The sequence below is a fragment of the Squalius cephalus genome, assembly GCF_949319135.1.
Source record: "Squalius cephalus genome assembly, chromosome: 6".
Classification (NCBI taxonomy): domain Eukaryota; kingdom Metazoa; phylum Chordata; class Actinopteri; order Cypriniformes; family Leuciscidae; genus Squalius; species Squalius cephalus.
This window is the reverse complement of record NC_137127.1, coordinates 23,017,163-23,023,951: the sequence shown is the minus strand read 5'-3', so window position 1 is coordinate 23,023,951 and position 6,789 is coordinate 23,017,163. Positions and strand designations below refer to the sequence as shown.

General features: G+C 36.6%; 1 long non-coding RNA gene across 2 annotated transcripts; it reads right to left on the bottom strand.

The window, feature by feature from the left end:
- Positions 1-3,184: 3,184 nt before the first annotated feature.
- On the bottom strand, positions 3,185-6,107 carry LOC307159973. 2 transcript variants are annotated; one of them, XR_013821471.1, is made up of 4 exons: positions 6,025-6,107; positions 5,257-5,321; positions 3,574-3,720; positions 3,185-3,445 (listed from the first exon to the last, which is right to left on the bottom strand). It is a non-coding gene; the product is annotated as an uncharacterized lncRNA (long non-coding RNA). The 2 variants fall into 2 exon arrangements; XR_013821472.1 differs by having other exon boundaries at positions 3,627-3,720.
- Positions 6,108-6,789: the final 682 nt, after the last annotated feature.

The following is a 6,789-nucleotide window of genomic DNA, read 5'->3' as shown; positions in this document are numbered from 1 at the left end:
TTTGAATCTATCGAGTACTCCTGCCCTGAGAGCAGCGCGTAATACACTAAAATAACAGCGATTTGAATCTATCGAGTACTCCTGCCCTGAGAGCAGCGCGTAATACACTAAAATAACAGCGATTTGAATCTATTACTCCTGCCCTGAGAGCAGCGCATAATACACTAAAATAACAGCGATTTGAATCTATTGAGTACTCCTGCCCTGAGAGCAGCGCATAATACACTAAAATAACAGTGATTTGAATCTATTGAGTACTCCTGCCCTGAGAGCAGCGCATAATACACTAAAATAACAGTGATTTGAATCTATTGAGTACTCCTGCCCTGAGAGCAGCGCGTAATACACTAAAATAACAGCGATTTGAATCTATTGAGTACTCCTTCCCCTGAGAGCAGCGCGTAATACACTAAAAATAACAGCAAATCTATTGAGTACTCCTGCCCTGAGAGCAGCGCGTAATACACTAAAAATAAAAGTGATTTGAATCTAAGTACTCCTGCCCTGAGAGCAGCGCGTAATACACTAAAAATAACAGCGATTTGAATCTATTGAGTACTCCTGCCCTGAGAGCAGCGCGTAATACACTAAAATAACAGCGATTTGAATCTATTACTCCTGCCCTGAGAGCAGCGCGTAATACACTAAAATAACAGCGATTTGAATCTATTACTCCTGCCCTGAGAGCAGAGCGTAATACACTAAAATAACAGTGATTTGAATCTATTGAGTACTCCTGCCCTGAGAGCAGCGCATAATACACTAAAATAACAGCGATTTGAATCTATTGAGTACTCCTGCCCTGAGAGCAGCGCATAATACACTAAAATAACAGTGATTTGAATCTATTGAGTACTCCTGCCCTGAGAGCAGCGCGTAATACACTAAAATAACAGCGATTTGAATCTATTACTCCGGCCCTGAGAGCAGCGCATAATACACTAAAATAACAGCGATTTGAATCTATTGAGTACTCCTGCCCTGAGAGCAGCGCGTAATACACTAAAAATAAAAGTGATTTGAATCTAAGTACTCCTGCCCTGAGAGCAGCGCGTAATACACTAAAAATAACAGCGATTTGAATCTATACTCCTGCCCTGAGAGCAGCGGGTAAAAATAACAGCGATTTGCGCGTAATACACTAAAAATAGCAATTTGAATCTATTGAGTACTCCTGCCCTGAGAGCAGCGCATAATACACTAAAAATAACAGCGATTTGAATCTATTGAGTACTCCTGACCTGAGAGCAGCGCATAATACACTAAAAATAACAGCGTTTTGAATCTATTACTCCTGCCCTGAGAGCAGCGCATAATACACTAAAATAACAGCAATTTGAATCTATTGAGTACTCCTGCCCTGAGAGCAGCGCGTAATACACTAAAAATAACAGCGATTTGAATCTATTGAGTAGGCTACTCCTGCCCTGAGAGCAGCGCATAATACACAAAAAAAACAGCGATTTGAATCTCTTGAGTACTCCTGCCCTGAGAGCAGCGTGTTATACACTAAAAATAACAGCGATTTGAATCTATTGAGTACTCCTGCCCTGAGAGCAGCGCGTAATACACTAAAAGCGATTTGAATCTATTGAGTACTCCTGCCCTGAGAGCAGCGCGTAATACACTAAAATAACAGCGATTTGAATCTATTGAGTACTCCTGCCCTGAGAGCAGCGCGTAATACACTAAAAGCGATTTGAATCTATTGAGTACTCCTGCCCTGAGAGCAGCGCATAATACACTAAAATAACAGTGATTTGAATCTATTGAGTAGCCTACTCCTGCCCTGAGAGCAGCGGATAATACACTAAAAATAACAGCGATTTGAATCTATTGAGTAGCCTACTCCTGCCCTGAGAGCAGCGCATTATACACTAAAATAACAGCAATTTGAATCTATTGAGGATCCTGTTCTGTTCTCCCATATCAATTTAACAGACAGCGAGGTACCATTGGAAAAGCATGTTTTACACCAGTTACCCCATAAGCAGCTTTGTTTTGGTCGACTGATGAAACAGTCAAATCAAAATGCATACAATACGATATTTAGACGATGATATTATCTGTGCATTTTAAATGTTCGCTTATTATCTTAGTAAACGTTAGAGGATGTTGAATTGTAACAAAATATAGTAGTAAATTCACTTACCTTGCAATAAATGCGTTCTCCCACGAACATTTGTCTTTTATTCCGACTATTCCTCAAGAATCCCTCCGCAGACCGCAGCGGCAGCGCACATCAAATTCAAACGTCTAAACCCTGCCCTTGCTTCAGTTTCATTGGTTGAAGCTGTAAACCAATCATTTTCCTTTCTGCCCTCAGAACATGTTTGAGTAAGTAAAACTCCCATCTGCGTCTTGCTCTGGTTGACGTACGCATTGTTCCGTGTTTGTGTCTTTAGGGATGAAGTGTGTTTTATACGTAGCCAAACATGTGGCTGCCAAAGTAGTATAATTAAACGGATCAAGGCCTGCACACAGAATGAATTCATTGCGATACTTCATACATACGTCCCTCAGCAGAACAACGTCGTTTTTAGCATAAATTGCCAGTTCTTTTTTAAAATCAAACACTTTGTCGGAAATGGTACTGTACCAGTTATCAAACGCCTCTCTGTCTTGACTTGACATTGTCGTGTACCCGTAAAATTTCATGTCAGGGTACGGGCCTATGTAGTTTTCATTTTCAACGCGGTTAAAGTGGTGCGGGAAATATCCCTTCTCAGCGTTAGTCAGATTAAACGCAACAGGTGTCTTGGCCAACCGCCTGTACGTTCAGCAGAAGAAAGAAACTCATACAGGTTTGGAACAACATATGGGTGAGTAAATGACAATTTTTATTTTTGGGTGAATTATCCCTTTAAGAGCACATACTCTAATTAAAGCATGAAACTAAATTAATAACACTGTATTATGTCTAAGTAAAAGTAAGTAAGTAAAATTTATTTATAAAGCGCTTTTCACAGATAAAATCACAAAGTGCATTAAAATCACTAAATGTAAAGGCCCTTTCAAACAGGACACAGCAGTGGATGCAGGGAGGAATACATGCATAAAACCACTGCATGAAAAGACAAATAAAACTGAAGGCCAGCTATACAAATTAAAAATAACAAAAAAAAAATATTGTCTTTCTTACAACTGTTTTTCATTCATTTCTTTATGTAATATAAAATGTATCTTGTGTCTTTTTTCCTCTAATTTCTTAATTCTTTTCTCTATCCCTTACTTTGTTTCTGTGTCTGACTGTTTTATCTTGCCTTCATTACTCTTCTTGCCAGATGTCAAAACTGTTTGAAGAACAGTTTGCCTTTTAAATATGAATAACATTAGAGAAGAAAATACTTACAAAATTTATCTTGTAAAAATCAGAAGGGTCCTCTCCGAGGAAGAGTGCTAGGCCATGAAGAACGGCTGTTCGTATCGCATTGATGTTGGATTTCTGCAAAGTTATAAAAATGTATATTAAATAACGCTCATGACACTAACACAACAAAGAGCAAACAAAAACAGCAAAGGTAACAGTTGTTTTGCTATCGAAAAATAATTGTGATATGTCGAGGAGCTTACTTTATTTTCAATCTGCTGCAATATCTTCTTAAGTCTGGAGCCAATGTCTCCACCTTTAGCCCAGAAGATATCGATGAAACGTGGAGTGAATCGGTCCAGTTCTTGAAAGAATTCAGTTTGACGGTTTTTGTCAAATACAAGACTAAACTCTGCCAGGATCCAAAAAAAACAAAAAAAGTAGGACAAACTGATATTAAGCACTTTTCACTGAAATGTCCGAGTATGAATTAAACATCAAAAGTGGTTAACCTGTTAAGCTTCACCAGTGCGTCGGCGCACTGAAGCGTTTTTTATTTGTTTAATTCAAAATTACTATCAGATTTAATGTTATACCTTGACAAACTATACATCATTAAAAAGATATAAGACTCAAGTTTCAGTATTTGACCACTATTGTATTCTGAGAAACTCATAGTGACAGTTATGTCTTAATTTGTGTCAGGAGTTATGAAATGAAAAAATGAGTCGATACCTTTAATATGAATTATGCGCGTCAGCCGCTCCCATTCATAAAAAACTCCCGTGCTGTCGTCATGACAGCGATACACAAAACAACGTCCCTCAGGGCTTTAGCTCAAAAATGTGCAGATTTGGAGAAATATTGATAGATTCTTTTAGATTCACATCATATTTCTATAGACAGGAATAATATTTATTGAATTTATACCCAAATGCGTCAATGTAATCTTTATGAGCGTTTGGTATTCTAATTCACAGTGTTTTCAATTCATACCAATAGCCTGAGGGCGCTATATGCACAGTAATATAGTCCATATATGGCACATGAAGAAGAGCCATGATCATGTGACATTCCAGGAAGCCTCGAACACACACACAGCTAACAGAGATCGGCTGTAATCATGCAGATAAAAGATGTTTTGAAGACAATAAACATGATTGCAATGATATCTGATTTGCCTGTGTTCTTCAAGCCATGCCAGGTATTTTTATAATAATAGATTATATTTATAATGTAATGCTAATCTATATAGACTTCATCATTGTGCATAATACTATCAAATAATATATTTTCTGTCTGATTTTTTTATCTGAAGCTAAATTAGATCACAGAAGATTATTTAAAACATTCGGCTTGAGTTATAAAGTACGTTTTGAGCATAAATATGGTTTTAATCTCATATATTGTCGTGTATTGATGGTGTGCTAAGCTAACATGCTAGCTAGCCCTAACTGTTAGTCACATGACATGGTCTTGAAAAACATTTAACTAAATACAGAGTTTTGGGCTTATTATCTTCAGATTTTAAACATAAAATGTTTAGACATGTGGCTTTAGCTGTAGTGCATTTCTAGATTGCTCCAGTGCCAATTTCAATTTTATTTTCATGAGGATGTTTCATAAAAAATAATTTCTAATAACTTTACAAAACTTTGAAGCTATTTATAACAATTTTTGTCATTACGACAATAATTAATTCTACATTTACAATAAACTGCCAGGTGTCAGCTTTCAAACGAGATCATACTTGTGCTTTTAGTACAAAGGGTTCATGAACTGTATCTGTTTCAGTTTGGGTATGTCATTTCTGGGGATTTTTCAAAAGTGGCGTTGCAGCTTAACAGGTTAATGATCAACTTGCTTTGAAAATGTTCAAGATTAAATTATAAAGAATTATAAAAATTATAAATTATAAAACAATAAAGACGGGAATATTTACTCACCTGACTCTGACTGAAGAGGGCTGGCCACCTTTCCACTGTATTCTTCACAGCAAAGCTCCTCAAAACTGCAAAGTGGGCAGTAAAATATCAAAGGGATGTTATCACATGAACTGGATTGGCTACCATGTGCCTAATGTTAATGATTTTTTATTAAGTGCACCCTTAGTGCATTTAATTATTTTAATGAACACAGACAAACTTTGTAGACATATGGAATCGGAGTACTTCTAGAGTAGCTTCCATGTTTTAATCTAAAGTGTTTCAACAGCTGAGACCTCTTTTCACAGGAAAACAAGCAGAACTTGCACGTTCAGTGCATCAATTAAGTCCCCAAAATAAGCATACACAAAAGAAAAAGACAAAAATAATAAGGTAATAATTACTTGTTAGTGACACTTTCTTAACTGCATCGTGTTGATCATTTCCATGTGAACGAACGACACGTGAGCATCGAACGTTCTAGAAAGAATGTTCGTAAAGTAGGCCGCGCAGGTTTTTACCCCGAACTTACAACCGAGTAAAATAGCTTACAAACTTTAAGTTAACGTTACATAAAAAGTGTTCAGTAAAAATCGATTTTTGAAACCTAGCTAGTAAGTTAACGTTAAGCCACTGGTCTGTGGTCTCTCAGCTGGTCTCATTATTTCGACATAAAACTACTTAAGTAACAGTTAACTTATGCCTTTTCCTCTTACGTGAGAATCTAATTAAATTCTATTTACGTTTTTATAAGCAATACAATGACATTGAGGTTTATAAATAGCTTACCTAGTTTTGCTGTCGCATCCCGAACACGAGCGAGCTGAAGTTCTTCTTCGTCGATGTCGTCTTCAAGTTCAAACACTAACCAATCCGTCCCATTGCGCATGCGCGAGACGAAAATGCATTTAAGAAATTAAAAGTTTCTTCTTATGCTGAAATCATGGCTGAAACTTAACCAAAGGCCAGTAAATATCAAGCTCTGTTAATAAAAATATAATGGATTGGGACACAGCAGCAGCAAATGGGCTTGCCATTAATCTTAGTAGTTTCCAAGTTATTTTATAGAGCAAAGGGAAAAAAAGATTCAGAACCTATAAATAAATACACGTACGTGTGTGTGCGCGCGCATGTGTGTGTGTGTGTATAAACTTAACCATTTCTAATTGTAGGGTATTTACTAAAATGTTTATTCATTTCATTATTATTAGCATTATTAGCAAATTCTGTGCTTAAGAAGTTTGCAACAATGTGAACATGCCTTTAGTACAATACACTTAACAATTTTAAGTACAATGTACTAGATTTGTTTAGTATCCACCTAAAAGTTCAGAGTACAAAGTCTAATCAAGTTAAATCAACAAATTTTCCAAAGTAAGTTAAATTCAAGTTTTCTTAAGGAGATTCAGCAATTACTTTTTACAGTGCACACACACAACACCTCTCACCATCACTATCAAATAAACAAGCATCTGATTTAGTATGAACTGAAAACATTCCAAAATTTTGTCTGTTCACATTGTAGCGACAATGAGTAGGAACCAAACACCAGCT